Source organism: Adiantum capillus-veneris, chromosome 27 (assembly GCF_014529385.1).
Source record: "Adiantum capillus-veneris isolate H3 chromosome 27, ASM1452938v2, whole genome shotgun sequence".
In the NCBI taxonomy this organism is placed as follows: Eukaryota; Viridiplantae; Streptophyta; class Polypodiopsida; order Polypodiales; family Pteridaceae; genus Adiantum; species Adiantum capillus-veneris.
The window spans coordinates 91,554,551-91,572,175 of NC_140957.1; positions in this window are offsets into that span (position 1 = coordinate 91,554,551).

The window sequence follows — 17,625 nt, forward strand, 5'->3', positions numbered from 1 at the left end:
TAGCCACTAAGAGGAACCCATATCCTCTTCCATTCATCGATCAGATCTTGGATTCAATGGTGGCGGGTTATGAGAGGTACAGTGTGTGTGATGGTTTTTCAGTCTATTTTCAATTGAAGATTGCTCTTAAAGACAACTTCTATTATACCATGGGCCTATTATTGTTACACGGTACTGCTATTTGGGTTGACAAATGGACCATCCTTTTATCAAGAGAGAGCAAATTGGGTATTGGAACCATTCATTGGTAGTTGTGTTAATGCTTTTATGGATGACTTCTGTGTCTACAGCAGTAGGGTTGAACACCATGAGAAGTTGCAGATGGTATTATCTCGATATGATGAATGTGTAGGACAACTAAATCCAAAGAAATGTCATCTAGCATAGCCAAGGGTGAAGTTATTGGGCCACATGGTGTCAGAAAATGTCATTGAGGCTGATCCAGACAAGGTGAAGTCTATTATTCTTCTTCCATCACCTACGAGTACAAAGCAATTGGCAACCTTTATACACAAAGTAAAGTACATGGCACGGTTTATTCCATTGTCTTCACAGCTCCTTTATCCATTACAACAAGTGGCAAAGCATGATCCATTGCAATGGGATGAGAAGTGCGAAGAAGTGTTTCAAGAGGTGAAAGAGGTGTTAGGGGGTTGTCAGCCATGCAGGCTCCTGATTGGGGGCAAGTGTTTTATGTAAATCCATTAGTAGGGGATGCTGCCATTGGAGCCATGCTATTGCAAAAGGAGAAGGGTAGCCATTATATGAGGCCAGTGTATTATGCAAGCCGAGTGAAGTTGGTAGTAGAGAGAAAATTCTCGGAAGTAGAGCTAGTGATGGCCAGTGTAATATTTGCTTGTCGATTTCGTCATTACTTTCTACCACGACCTTTTGTTTTCTTGACGAGTTACGCTTTTTTGCCTTAGTTAATTAATGGCACTAACATGTCAAATGTGGTCAAGAAATGGGTAATTGAGCTGCAAGAGTTTGAGTTCTCTTTTCTAGTGGAAGACAGTACAAGAGCTACCTTACAAGGAGAATCCCCTCCTTGTTAAAGAAGAGGTGGTGAGAAAGGTAGTCGAAGAAGTGCCACAGATCATCAATGCACATGTGTTGTTCTTTGATGGCTCATACAGAAAGAGCCATGATGCAGATTCAGGAGGTACAACACTTTATGATCCAGAGGGGAAGCTAGTATGTAAGAGAGGGTTCAAATTGGATGCGCATAGTAACAATGAGGCTGAATATGCAACTTTGGAAGCCGGATTACACATTTGTTTGAAGCTTGAGATTAGAAGGTTGAGCATAAAAGGTGATGCCTTGTTAGCTATGAAGCAAGTTCTGGGTGTGTGGAAGAGCAAGAACACCTCATTGAGGGAAATGTGTTTTAGAAATAAAGGTCTATTAAAAAAATTTGAAGCATGGAGCATTAAACACATTGAACGTGCTCTAAATGGAGAGGCACATGAAGCAGCTCAAAGCATGATTGGGGAGCTATTTGTGTTGAGGACCAATTTACCTCTTTATCATGGCCGGGAAAGTTTGGCTCAAGAAGAGGAGTTTTTGCTAACAGGAATCATACCGAAGGACATTCAGAAGTCTAAGAAGTATGGTTTTGTCCGTAGAGCATCCATGTACAAATTGATTGGTGAAGTCTTGTACATGAAAGGGGCTGATCTCGTGTTGATACGTGTACCTTGGCGGGAGGAGCTTTATAGAGTGCTGGAAGAGAATCATGAAGGTGCATGTGGCGAAAATTTTGCTCTAAAGATCACCTTGCATAAGATCTTGCAAGAGGGGTATGTATGGCCTAGTTTGCACAAGGATGTTCACCATTGGTGTAGGTCTTGCAATAGGTGTCAAGCATTTGGGAAGAGAGTGTTGAAGCCACAGCTACGAAAAACCATTTTGGCGTTTGATGTGTTTGAAAAATGGGGGATTGATGCAATAGGCCCGTTACCTATCATAAGCAGGGGCAAAAGCTATAATTTGACTGTAGTGGACTATCTCTCTAGATGGGCAGAGGCTATAGCACTAAAACAAATCACTGCAAAGGATGTGGCAAAATTTGTGTATGATGAAATATGTTGCAAGTTTGGAGTGCCACCATAGCTACTTTCGGATAAGGGGCCAGGATTTAGAGCTAAATTGCTAGATTTTTTATGCGCAAAGATGAGGATTAGGCATCAGCATACCACTCCTTATTACCCGCAGTGTAATGGATTAAATGAAAGATTCAATGGTGAGTTGGTAAAAATTCTTTCGAAAGTGACGGAACACCAAGGAAAGAATTGGGATTTGAAATTGCCTAGTGCATTATGGGCTTACCGTACTTCGGTGAAGACAGGTACAAGGTTTACTCCATTTCATTTAGTATATGGAAAGGAAGCACTTTTGCATGTGGAAGTAGAGTTGCTTGCAGTCAAGATGCTAGAGAAGTTACCTTGGCCGCCTAGTGATGCATTCAAAGAGAGGCTCTTGCAATTACAAGAGGTTCAGTTGGATAGGATGAGTGCATTGGAATATTATGGCCAGATGCAGGATAAGGCTTTGGCAAAGATAAATGAAAAGGTCAAAAGTAAGGGTATCAAGAAACATGACTTGGTTTTGTGCTACAACAGTAAGCTGGAAAACACCTTCCAAAAGAAGTTTCAAGTTAAGTGGGAAGGCCCTTTCAAGGTAGTGGAGTGTTTTCCAAATGGTACATATCAGCTGGCTAACCTGGATGGGATACTTGGCAATCCCTTCATACCATGCTCTAGAGCCCTGCTTCAAACCATACAAAGCTTTGAGAAGTCTGCATACATAATCTGGATAACCTGGATCGACATAACCAGGTGGTTGATCCATATACACTTCCTCTTGCAACTCACCATTCAAGAAGGCATTCTTTACATCCATTTGATGCATAATCCATCCTCTAGATGCAGCCACTGCTATGACAGCTCTCACAGTCATCATCTTTGCCACAGGAGCAAAGGTCTCCTCATAGTCTATGCCATACGTCTGTGCATAACCCTTTGCGACCAGCCTTGCCTTGTGACGCTCAATGTTACCATCAGCCTTATGCTTGGTTTTATACACCCATTTACAGCCAATAGCTTTCTTGCCACTTGGCAATGGCACCAACTCCCATGTGTTGTTTGCTTCCAATGCAGCCATCTCTTCATTCATTGCATCATCCCAATGCACATTTCCAACTGCATCCTCAAAACATGTGGGCTCCACATCCTGTATCACCTTAGCCATGTAGGCTTGGTGATGCGCTAGATACCCATCATAAGTCAATTTCTAAACTGGATTTCTGACTCTATTAGATCTGCGCGGTCCTGGGTCACTCCTTTGCCCTCTAGCATCTTCTTGTACTTTCCTTACACCAGGTGTCCTGACAGCCGGAATTCCAAATTCCTCATCAAGACTTTTTTCAGAACCATCTGAATCCATGTCTACATGTGAAAAACCTGATGATGCATCGACCATAAAGGGAGGTTCATCAACCTTTTCCTTTCCTTTTCGTGATACATTCCCTGTACCTGTTGGTGGAGTAACCTGCGTACGTAGTCTACCATTCCATGGTTTCTCAACAGAGCCACGAGAAGAGGACTCTTGTGGTCCACTCAAAACCTGTGACTGTGGCCTCACATTTTGTACAACCACATCATCTTTTACATCAGCCCCAATAGTGCCATGTGCATTACTGTACCAGCTGCTCATCTCATCAAAGACTACATCTCTGCTCACTCGTAATTCTCGTATAGTAGGATTGTAGCACCTGTACCCCTTTTGTTCAAGGGAATATCCCACAAGAATACATTTCTCTGCTTTAGGATCCAATTTCCTACGCAACTCATCTGGTACATGCACGTAAGCTATGCAGCCAAACACTTTCAAGTGTGCCAAATCAGGCTTTGTACTTGTAAACTTTTCCTTAGGTGTTACATCATGCACTGCAGCTGTAGGTGTCCTGTTCATAATGTACATAGCTGTATTTACAGCTTCAGCCCAGAAATGATGAGGCATGTTCTTCTCATTCATCAATGCATGTGCAACCTCTGCAATGTGCCCGTTTTTCCTTTCTGCGACCCCATTCTGCTGTGGAGTATATCTGCATGTAAACTGCCTGTGTATACCATGCATTCATAGAAAATCTGAAAAATCATTGGAGAAGTACTCTCCCCCTCCATCTGACCTCAATGTCTTGATTTGCATATCTGTCTCCTTCTCAATCATGACTTTGAAGTCTTGAAAGTGATCAAACACTTCACTTTTGTTACGCATGAAGTAGACCCATACTTTCCTTGTATGGTCATCAATGAAAGAGACATAATACCTGCAACCATGTATACTTGCAGTATCGGTTGGACCCCAAACATCTGTGTGCACCACCTCAAGTGGCTTTTTACATACATTGCGCTCATGTGGAAATGAGCCCTTTGACTGTTTTCCAAACTGGCATGCTGCACACACTTTATGCATACCATCCACCTTGAATTTGGGCAAACCTTTTACAATCTGTTTTGATTGCATGCTGCGCAATCTCTGCTCATTGACATGGCCAATGCGTTTGTGCCAAATGTCAACATCAGCCACAACACCTGTGCCCTGTGCAAATAATGCAGCTTTTACCTCAGGCATGTCTACATTCAGCGTAAACATTCTGCCCACACATTTGCCCTCTGTGATCAGCTTACAGCCATTCTGGAAATCTTCTACATAACAGCCATTTGGATTGAAGCGAACCTGCAAACCCTGCTCAACCATTTGTCCAACAGAAACAAGATTCTTTGTAATGTTTGGGACATGAAGTACATCTGCTAAGTACTTTGATTTCCCACTCTTCGTATTTAGAGGTATGTCCCCTACATGAGCAATGGGGTGAGCTGTGTCATCTCCTGTCTGCACATAGCCTGAAACATCTGGTTTGCACATATCTCTAAACCACTCTCCACGAGACGTCATGTGATTAGAGGCACCTGAATCCACATACCAAACATCATCTTGGGTGGAATTCTCTACAGTCATTGTATTCATTACATGCTGCATAACAAACATGCGCTCGTTTTTGCTGTCATCTGCATCTCTGCTAGTAGATGCATAGTTGCCATGTTCTCTCTTTCCACTTGCTTTTCCCTTTGGACAGTCACGTGACATGTGACCTCTTTCACCACAAGTCCAACATTCTCTGCTATCTGGAGTATGTTGCTGCCTGCTTGATCCTGCACCATGACCTCTTTGACTCCCCCTGCCTTGAGACTGGTTTCCCCTGCCACCTGTATTGTTTTGATTTGATTGACCTTCCAGAAATTGGCCGCTGCAACCCCTTGGGCCTCGACCACGACCTCTACCTCTACCTCTGTTGGAGTTAGAATAGAAGGCCTGTTCAGAATTATTTCTGCCATGAGAAGAAGATGTGTCAAGGTTCTTCTTCTCAAGAATAAGCATAGAAATCAAATCTTGGAACACGGGGATGTCGTCTCTTGTATTCATGGAAGACCTAAAATGTACATACTCATCTCCTAGACCATCCAAGCATGCACGGACAATGTCATCGTCTTCCACGGAGACTTTAATAGATCCAAGAGCCTCAATGATACTCTTGATCTTCAAGGCATAATCATTGATTGAGAGGTTGCTCCTCTTAACCTGATTTAGCTCCGACTTTAGTTGAAGCTTCCTGGCCTTGGTGTTCACCTCGAACACTCTGCCTAAGTTTTTCCATGCAATGGCGGGGGTTTCAGCATCCTGTAGATAGCCCATCATGCCATCTGTGATGCTCATAGAAAGCCAATACATCACTTTGCTCTGGCCTTGTTGCCAGTCCCTCAAAGCTTTCCTTTGTTCTGCTGTAGCATTTGCCTCGAGAATCTCTGGTTCCTTTTCATTGTCTCCTTCTACATAGTCCCAATAACCTTTTCCTTTTAGGAAATTTGTTATTCTGAACTTCCATGCAGGGTAGTTATTTTTCTCAAGCTTCTCAGTAACAATATGACTGAAACCGTCAGACATCTTGAAGCACTACGACAAAATAGCTGCAATCTGCAAAAACCTGCAAATTTGCTGAACCTGCTATCGTGGTTCTTGTAACGCTTTCTACACTCAACGAGTGTCCACAATCAAGCGTACATACAACCACTGTACTTGTACAGTAAATCTCTGTATACTGCACTTTGGAGACCTGTTCAGAAACTTGTGCGAAAAACCTGCAAATCTATTGAACCTGCTATCGTGGTACCTGTAACGCTTTCTACACTCAACGAGTGTCCACAATCAAGCATACATACAACCACTATACTTGTACAATAAATCTCTGTATACTACACTTTGGAGACCTGTTCAGAAACTTGTGCAAAAAACTTGGCATCTGGTCGTGGATTGCGAACGAAGGGATTGTGATGCTCTTGCTCTCTTAGCCTCTCTTGCCTGCACGAGGCTCTGATACCATGTAAAGAATGAGGATGCAAGAGAGCTACACAAGACAAGCACAAAGCACACAGAGATGGAAAGCTTCTTCTTCTTCTTCACAGAAAAGAGAGTACAAAATGACTAAGTGCTAAAGCTGAAAAGTAGCACATATGTACATGCGGTCACAAAGTGTGAACTCGCTAGAAGCGTACTAGGCTGGCACTATAAGTGTAGTCCAGCTCTAGAATCACTAGCAGAGATCCTCCGTGTCGGTCACCTAACGTGCCAGTGAGTAAATGCCGTAAGCGGCCAAGACCCGTAGTGGATGCCAGCTCAAGGTGTAGAGCTCGACATCTCAACAGGCATAGAATGCCACCAATGCAATGCCCAATAGTAAACTTTTATCAATTTGGGCGGCCATAGCCTTTGTAAGGGCACCACATTTGGCATACATGCCGACCAAGGAAATGCCTCTGGCATCTCATTTTTCCCGAGCAGTCCTTGATTAATAATATCTTCATGCATTTCAATGCTCATATCAGTTTCTTAGTGCCATACACCTTCAAGATGCAAGCACAGGTGATTGCTTTGTCCTGAGAGCACTCCCTTCGCACTCGCTGAAAATAACCCGAAGCTTCTTACCGCGTCCGTGTTGAGCACTCCCTGCAATCATTGCATTCCGAAACTTGGGAAAAACTGAAAATAGCACTCTGATCGAGCCGACCAGACTGGTACGGTTCCGGCCCCTAGTGCATCTTCAAAAGTCAATAACTTGACAACCGTAAATCCAATTGCTGATCTAAAAAGACCGACGCACTCCACAAAGTGAGAACTTCAGCCCGACGCATTCATTTTATTTTTATCCCCTATGTTGATGTTGCCCAATCCGGAACGGATGTGCAATCGACTTGAACTTTAAACTGTCATAACTTCTTCATCGTAGCTCCAATCGACGAGCCGTAAAGATAGGCCGGTAGAGCACATCGAGCACTGTAGTTCTCAATACCCCATCCATGCTCACTTCAAGCATAACACTTTTTAGCATCATTAAGGCATGTTTTGGCCCTTTCAGCCCCATTTGACATACATTCAACATTGAACTCGGCCTACAACCAGCCCTTAATCACTGTTCATTAACACATATAAGCTTCAAACAAACTTAATGTGCATTTTTATGGAATCTTTCTTTGCATGGGAGTGGAGTTGCACGACATTCACCCCCTATGAACCTGCATAGCCTCTAGTGTGTGCCAATTGCACTTAATCAGTTTCATTAAAATCATCATCAGACATATCATCTGACGTATACATAACATGAGCCTCTAGAGGCAGATTTGAATGAGAAATACCTTCTTCCCATGGCATTATGGTCCAAGTTTTAACTGCTTCCTCCGTATGCATAATGGGTTTTTGCCCATGCATCAATTTGAATGGCATAAATCCTGTAACTGAACTGTGTGTAGTGCGATCAGCCCACAAAGCAAATGGCAAGAGTTTAGGCCAATCACCAATATGTCCTTCACACGCCTTTGCTAAAGCTTTAACAATAGGCAGATGTCCTCTTTCACTCTTTCTGTTAACTTCTGGATTATATGATGTGGTGAGAACGAGCTTAATGCCCATCCGAGCAAAAAACTCTCGAGCTTCATCTGCATCCAGCTCTCCTCTATCTCCAGTAATTCTGCCAACACATCCATACTTGGAGATAACATCTTCAAGCAAGACTTTCATACTGAACTGGTAGCTTTGGTATGCAAAGCTCTTCCTTCCACCTGATTAGTAAGATCTTCCCTAGAAAGAACAATATATCTCATCTGCCACACTCCTACTAGCATTGTAATAAGGTCCACCACCCACTTGTAGTGCATAGCCAATGGATAGGTGGGATGCAACCCATCTCTATGTCGCACATTAGAGTACTGTTGACATATTAAGCATGATTCCACAAATTGAACCACATCTTTGTACATACCTCTCCACCAATACCGGTCTTATCACAAATTGAACCACATCTTTGTATGTACATACCTCTCCACCTATATCGGTCTTTAATCTTGACAAAGGTTGCCTAGACTCCTCTATGTCCAGCCCATAGACTTTCATGAAACTCTTTAATCACCTTCTATTGGGTCGCTTTGTCGTAAATAATTCGTTGTGGTACCCCTCCTGGGCGCTTCGGTTGCTTCCATAAATGTCCTTCTTTCAGGAAATAGCCTTAGGCCTTTTTCCTGATCTTCTTGAATTCTTGATCACTCCATCCTTCTTGTTTAGTGAGAGTACTTACGTAGCGGCCAATCATAAGCCACTCTCCATCATAAAACTCTTGAGAAAAGACTTCATAAACATGAGCAATACTACCACAGTTGGCATGTAGAACTTCAATCCAACATCATTACTCGTGGTCAGCATCTCTTCTTCATCTTCAAACCTAGATCTTGATAACATATCTGCAACAAGGTTATCTCTACCTTGAATATGACAAAATTCAGGGTTAAGAGACTTAATATAGGCTATCCATCATAGCATGGCAATGTCCGGAGTAGAGCAGTTTGCAATCATCCCTATCAGTGGCAAGAAATCTGTCTCTACCACAACGGAAGCTCCAATAAAGTATTCTTTATTGGTCCTTATAGCAGTAGTAATGCCCAAAGTTCCGACCTCTTAACCTGTGGATATCCTCGTTGACGAGCATTGAGTACCTTGGCTCCAAATCTCACTGCATACCTCTGTCCTTCCGCATCGTCTTGACCTATAGCCCATCCAATACCTCTCGGGCTAGTGTCAACTGTCAAAATAACTGACCTGTCGCATTTATAATCAACTTTCCTCAAGGTCAGAGCCTCAATAAGCATCTTCTTTAATTTCTTAATAGCTTGTGTGTGAACTTCTTCCCAAACAAACCTCTTACCTTTTTGTAGCAATTGATACAGCACCTCTGCAACATGAGCAAAGTGTGGCAGCCAAAAATACGATAAAACACACACGCGCCTAAGAATTGACGAATCTCAGTAATTGAAGAACATGTATCCTTCATCTTTTGGATTGCTTCGACTTTTGTTGGACTGGGTCTTCTCCCTTCAGAACTGCACATATGTCCCACAATTAAGACCTCCTAAGCTCCAAAAGTTGATTTTTGACCTGAAAGTGTGAAGTTAACTTCTTCAAGCCTTGATAATATAGCACCATAGTCAGCAATATGTTGAGCAACAAACTATTTTCACCCCCTCTGGTCTTTTGCTTCATCTTTTGAGCCTTCTTCACAGCCCTTAATTGGTAGATCATCAATGAAAGGCATAGTAATATGTGGGATAAAGTCCCTTAATACCTTATTCATGTTGTTCATCATATGAGCTACTGAATTAGTAGCACCCTGTGGTAGAGTGCACATCCTCACCAAATCAAGAGGAGTACACATTGTAGTAAGATCCCTACTCTCCAAAGCTAACTGGAATTGATTATATCCTGAATAAAGATCGCCCATGGAGTACATAGATCTACCTGCAAAGGCCTCAGCAAATTCATCCACAATTGGGCTAGTACCCACATTGCGGATTGTTACCTTGTTAACCAGTTGCATATCCTAAAAGAATCTTAATGTACCATTTTTCTTCGGAACAGTAAACCATCGATTAGAATACGGAGCACATGACGGCTCCAAAATTCCCATTTGAATCTTTTCATTAAGCAAATTGATGAGCTTTGGCGAGTGAGCTTTAGGAACTAGAATAGGACGCAAGCTCCATGGCATGTGTGGAACATTGAAAATAACCATTGGTGAAACAACACTCGGATCCACACACCCTATCTCACTTGGCTCAAAATCAAAAGCTTTACCATGTTTTTTTGAGCATACCTTGAAAACATTTGATCTCCTCTTCATTGAGGAAACCGTCTTCACCAACCTTCAGTTGCTGCAGTGTCTCCTTAGTAAACTTATGCCCTATGTTCTTTGGATCTCTGAGTATAGGCTATCAAGAAGCCTTTTTTATCATCCCATCACTTCCTTCTGGCAGCGGTGTAGCCACTAGCCTCACTTTCTTTGCAACAGTCTTGTATTTTGTCTCTACCTGTGCTTCAACAGTTTCACCTGAATCATCTTCAATATGCATAAGTGTTTCATATAAAATTAACTCATCATTCATGTCCATTGAATGGACCTTGACCACTTCAGTTCTTCTTTGTAACCTGTTTTGCCTGATCTCTTCCAGCACTGACATAGTATCTTCATAAGATACCTCTTCAAAGACTCCCGAAATCACATCATCAGATTCAACCACACCACAACCCTCCAATTGACTTTGAATACCTGAAACATACTGTTTTTCCCACTTTGGCAAATCATTAAATTTTCTGAAAGTGACTAAACCTTCAGATGTTAACCCCAAAACCCCCGAAGAAAAAGCTTCTCTTTGCAAGAACTTCTCCTCACTTGTACCACCATAGTCCCGCTTTATAATGGCACTCCGAGAAAATCGTATGCAAACATGTTTTCTCTAAACTCCTTGCGTATCTTCGGCATTGGATGATCACGTAGACTTACCTTATCCCTAGCATGGTCAACACATACAGTCAAGAATTGCACTGTTTTCTTACCATCACGGCTCCAAACCCTAGCATAGGCCGAGCGATCATCCAGCACTTTGGTTTCCATTCGCACATCCGTAATGTATGGTTGCCCCATAATTAAAGGATAAGAGGAATGCTCCTGTATAAAGAAGTTTTCCTCATCACAAACATCCCCTATAGTTACCTTAACATTGGCACATGCACCATAGAGGTCGCCTGGAAGCATATTGGCAGCTCGAATCCGCCAACCATGGTCCACATCAATAGGCAATTTCCCCTTTTTGTGCAAGCTTTTAGCCATCAAATTGATCTCCGATCCATGATCTATGAGTGCTAAGACCGGTTCTTTGATGTCACCAAGCTTTACAACAGTTTCAGTTGTTGCTCTTGCCCAATGAGTCCTTGAAAAGTGACTCCTTGGTATGCTTTCACTATCTTCATATTCATTGAAATGAACATGCCTTACCTCAGGTACGGTGGGATTTGACACCACCACAGACCTCGACTCTTCTTCTTCTTCAAGATTCGTCAAATACTCTTCATAGTCGTCTAGAATTGCTTCAGTATGGTGTACCGCATGGCTCTTCACTGATTCCAGCTCCTGTTCACTTGGTATCTGCCGCTTCCTTTTGATGATATCTATTATCTCCTCATGAAACTCACGTTTGGCAATGCCCAATATATCACCCAATGTGAGCTCCACCTTGCTATTTAGAATTCGCTCTTCAAAGACTTTCTTTAAATCTGTAGCTAATTCAATGTCAAAATTGAGCTTATAAGAGGGTCCCCTGGGTTTACCTTGCTTATTGTCCTTAGGTGCCTCCTCCATGACCACTTCAAGAGCGGGCTTAGGTGCAGGACTTTCTTCTTTCTTGCTGTTGAACCTCGTTGTCCTTTTCGATGTCCTAGTAGCTTCTTCATCTCTTTTCCGCTTTTCCTCCACCATAGCCTCATTAGCTTGAGACTTCGTAATGAATGCATACACTGAGAGGGAATCCACTGGATCAGTCCACCCTGTGGTTTCTCGAATTGAATTCCCTACTTGCCGCAGCTTCCCATAAGTTACCTATCCAGTTTCTGCTATTTTCAAAGCATAAGGCTATAATCGGCCCTTGGTACCTGCACCATCTTCATCACCCTTCCCGCAGACTTGCAGCCCATATGTAGCTGCCTCCACAAGAGCAACATTACGCTGAATCTCTTCAACTATCTTCTTCATGCCGCCCCTACCAAAGTTTAGGCGAAGCATCTCACCTGTTGTCCTAAGGTGTATCTTGTTGTCCTTCTAGAACAGCTCGTTCTTTTTATATGCTTCGTCAAAATCATCCCATTCCTTAACATACTTGTGGTCTTCACTATCACACCACATGCATCGGTCCCAACCTTTGCATGGTTGCTGCTCTCCAGGCTCAGATGTAGACCCCTTTGTAGCTAGTCCATCAAATTTAATAGCTTTAAAATTCAATTTCAATTCTTGAATACCTTTTACCAATTCATCAAGAACTGGATCCTCCATTCTGGGTATTGCCGTGGTTGTTTTCTCTTTAGGTTCCTCCTTTGCAACATCCATGATGTCAACCACGATCAACTTATCGACTCTCATCTGTCGTTTCACGATCATGTTGACTGCTTCAGTGACTACCTTCCAGTCGGATGTTAAGCCCAATTCGCCACTTGGATGCTCCAGCAACTGCACTAAACTCTTTTGAAGTCGAGGATCAGCACCCTGAATGAACAGCTCAACCTTTTGATTCCTCATTGAACGTTGCTCTGTCGAGGACAGTTGCTCAAATTTCTTCTCAAGTTCCCGCAATAACTCTCATGCAGACAGATTTTTGTTCTTCTTCTGCACCCACTTCATGAAAATTTGCCTTGTTACTCTTTGAGAATCCTCCAGGAAGTATTCCTCCTGAAGCACCTTCTTGAAATCCTACCAATTCGGGCCTTGAAGCACCTGAATCTCTTTAATTCAACTCCTAAGTTCCGGCTCCGCAATCAAATGAAAACCTTCCACTGCATTTTAATCATCAATTCCATTCTCTTCCATTGCCTGTTCATAGATATTGCAAAATTTTCTAATATCCCGGCCTTCAAATCGATGCAATTTCTAGTAATACCGAGTGCCGAGCTTTACGAATCCTCTCTTGCAAATTGTATAGCTGTTGTGAAGCCTGCTGTTGTTGCATGTAAGCAGCAAACTGCTGCATCATTTGCTGCATGGCAGCCTCTTGCGGTGTCGACATCCTTCTTCACCACACTTCTCACCCCGACTCATTTCGCGTCGGGTTCACCAAGAATGTCGGGGGATAATTGTGCGAAAGGTGAGCCAGGAAGGCACCGGGCCCCTAGCTGTGAGAGGTGCGGGAAATAAGGTGTAGCAGACGCAATTACCGACAACAGAGTTTAAAACAAACACTCCATCTAACTTCCAGTTAATCGACTGAATCCATGGTTAACAAATCACTATAGAAGCTTAAATGCTCTTACAAGAAAAAATATGGCTTAAATTAGGTGCTTAAACAAGAAATTGATGAAACTCTGCTTACTCTGCCTTCTGCTCCCTGATTCGTATGGCTAATGAGCTTCGAGCAGGTTTCGAATGGCTTAAGAGGCTTAGAATCTTGGCTTTTGAATTCAAAAGAGATTTGGTTTAAGGAGAGTTGTGAGGTTTAGGATGGATTAAGGGCAAATTTGGGGAATTAGCAAGATTAGGAACTTGATTATGCAATCTTTTAAAGCTAAGAGATTATGGGGAGATTAAGAACTTGTGGATTATGAAGAGGAGCTTAAGAAATTAATTAAGGGAGCATAAAAGCTTGTAGAGGTTAAGAATTTGGAGCTTATGAGCTTCTACCTTAGAGGGAGATTAAGAACTTGGGGATTACGAAGAGCTTAAGAGTTTCGACCTTATCAGGAGGAGGAGGAGACCCTCAACAACATGATGAGGGGAATAAGTCGTTCCTTTTCTTTTTATAGTTGCATGGGTCTCCCCTTTTGCTAAAAAAAACGAGGCACCCATTAGCGATGTCACTAATGGGTCCGGCCCCTTGCTGACATGGCAGCTGAATCGCAACCAGCACCGTTTGCGGCAGGACTGGTTCCAAATCCAGTCGCGAGGCCCTCCTGGTCTCTTTTTGTTTCTGCAACGACCTCGTCCAAGCACCGTAGCGCGCATGATGACCGCTTCTTCGTGCCCTTTGCGCTACTCGCTGCCGCCATGCCTTGGCATTCTCCCTTTTCCATGGCTTCACACCCTAATTAAATTTAGGGTGGCCTTTTTGAGTTGGGTGGGCATGGAATTAGGCCCTTGGGCGGCCTTAGGTACCACATTAGGCATAGCATGCCACCAATGCAATGCCCAACAGTAAAATTTTATCAATTTGGGCGGCCATAGCCTTTGTAAGGGCACCACATTTGGCATACATGCTGACCAAGGAAATGCCTCCGACATCTCATTTTCCCCGAGCAATCCTTGATTAACAATATCTTCGTGCATTTCAATGCTCATATCAGTTTCTTAGTGCCATACGCCTTCAAGATGCAAGCATAGGTGATTGCTTTGTCCTGAGAGCACTCCCTTCACACTCGTTGAAAATAACTTGAAGCTTCTTACCGCGTCCGTGTTGAGCACTCTTCACAATCATTGCATTCCAAAACCTGGGTAAAACGGAAAATAGCACTCTGATCGAGCCGTCCAAACTGGTACGAAACCGGCCCCCGGTGCATCTTCAACGGTCAATAACTTGACAACCGTAAATCCAATCGCGGATCTAAAAAGACCGACGCGCGCCACAAAGTGAGCAGTTCATCCCGACGCATTCATTTCATTTTTATCCCCTGAGATTCTGTTTCCCAATCCGGGACGGATCAGCAATCAACCTGAATTTTAAACTGCCATTACTTCTTCATCGTAGCTCCAATCGACGAGCCGTAAAGACAGACCAATAGAGCACATCGAGCACTGCAGTTCTAGGGCACAATACCCCATCCATGTTCACTTCAAGCATAAAACTTTTTAGTATCATTAAGGCATGTTTTGGCCCTTTCAACCGCATTTGACATACATTCAACATTGAACTCGGCTTGCAACCAGCCATTAATCATTGTTCATTAAACATATAAGCTTCAAACAAACTTAATGTGCATTTTTCTAGCATCTTTCTTTGCATGGGAGCGGAGCTGCACGACAACGTACCTAGATGATGTACTGCATTTGAAATATATACTAGTTTGTGCGTGGGGAGAGAGGTACAAGTTGGAGAAAACTGTAACTATCAAACTTACACCAAAGTATAGTTAACAAATTCAAAATGTTTTACTTTTGTGTTAAAGATTGGCCATGAAATAAAAGGGTATGTCATGCTGATTGAAGTATGATAAGTCAACAATGATTTAACATTTAGTGTGGTACAACTGCTACTTCGCTTAAAAACAAAAATAGGTGGTTTGTTTATTTATTGTCCACCACAATACTACAAAATCATTGCACTCAACTACTCAATGAAAAGTATCAATCCCAATATGTTAGCATTCATTGTGCATTGGTTATGTCTAGTTTTAAAAATCAATCAAGAGAAAGAAAATTATGGTTGAGCACAAATGAATAATCCCTGCTAATAGAAACTTAATTGCCTAGAGTGTAGATGTAATGTGGTACAAGCTGGTCCTAAGTTGGGATTGGTAGTGTGTGTTTTGGTTGTGCGAGGTCATAATATAACTTCAATCTTGTCCAATGTTTGAGTATGTGTAGTGAGGTGCAATGTGAGGTCATTGCCATGAGCAGTTTGAAGTTGTCAAATAGTGTTTTCATTAAGTTCATCGTGCGGATAGACTAACTACGCATATGGGGTCAGTTGTTTTGTCTTATAGATTATTGATTATTTTATATTATTATTATTGTTTTGTGTTAATATCAACAAGGCATTTCTCTTCATCTTGCAAAATATTAGGTCAATGCATAGTGGTGTAGCTGCCACTATTGTTCAATGTATTGAAGGTGGGCTTGTGTGTGCCATAGCCATAAATAAAAGGGAACGGGGACCTGTTGTGGAGGTGTCAGATGTAGTAGACAAGGGGGAAAGAGCGAGAAATGAAATGAAATAAAATGTTACATTAAACACCTTCAAAGGCCAAATTGACATTTGGATACAATTTGGATGGAGCTAATTACAATAACTGGGTATAAAATAAAATGAAGTGAAGTGTGAAACTAAGGCAAAAGCCTGAAATTTGCATGCTAAAATCATCATCAACATTGTCGTGAATGCCAGATGATGCTCCACAGCGGGCGGTATCGTAGAAAGTATTGCAGCGGTCGTCTACATTGCATTTATTCGACCAAATAATGCAATTTATATTGAATAACTCGTCATTATTTGCGTATTATCGTAAAATACGTGGTATTTTTGAATAATTTATAAACTGTCGATCGATACTCTATCGATTGATAGTTTATCAGTCGATAGTTTATCGATCGGTATAGTATCGATCAATACGCTAGATTTATAAAGAAAAACGCACGTCGTTGTTCGATACAATTTTGATCGTTTTTTATTTTGGAGCTTTCTAGTTGTCACACAACTCTCACTCTCTACCTCATAGTCTTGAGACGCATTGTATTCTCTCTATGTTTATGGCAATGAATTTGTTCTCGAGTTGCTAATTGATGACTTTGTTGAGATTCAAGCAATGTCTTTTTATTTGATTGCCAAGCAATGTCCTCAATACTTATGTTTATGAGAATTCTCTCCAATACTTTACTTTGTTGCTACTAAATAAAAAAAGTGAGATATATAGCTCAATAGGGAGCTACAATGAGAAAAAGTGAGATACATTATCATGGAAAGATGTTTACATTTTGCCATCTATCACAGGCACCAGGTCATCAACCTCTTCATTGTTTGAACATTTTGTAGCCACTTCCCACTCCATCTCATCGTCCCTACATCTCTGTTCCGCCACACGTTCATGAATTTGAAGCACTCCAAAGTGTACTTCGGTTGGACGTATGGCTATCTTTGTGGGTGCATGAAGGAGATGCATGTTACAAAATACGTAGACAAGGTTTGCGGCACGAGCAAGACTTAAGCGATTTTTGTGCTTTGAGTGCACAAAGTCATAAGAAGACCAATTGCGCTCACAACTACCACTGAATGCCGCGACCGAGATTAGGAAGAGGATGGGGTCTAGGAGGGCCTCTTTATTTTCCATGAGATTATGGAGGTGATTAAAATTTGGACTAATAGATACATGCCATGTGTGCAAGAATGGTGGGTGTGTAAGAGAGGTGTAATTGTGGTCAAAGGATGCACTTCCCCCCCCAAAAAAGAGGGAGGACAAATTTATGATTTTTGGCCTTCCATAACTCCTACATATGATCTCGAATTTGAGCGGAGATCATAGATCTAGAATCTGCACGCCAAGCTCTTTCCATAGATATGTTACATGATATACTTTTGGCTGCTAGATTTTAAATTTGATTTTGGGGGGAATTTGAATTCAAATAAACTAGCCATTTTACCTATTTGAATTCAAAAGTTGTCCTTTGATTGCTTTCTTAATACTAAAGGTTTGACTCCCTTAAACTGCCAAATAAAGAGCCCCTCCTAGACTCCATTCTCTTCCTAATGAAAGCACCCTCGTTGCCACGTGTTGTAA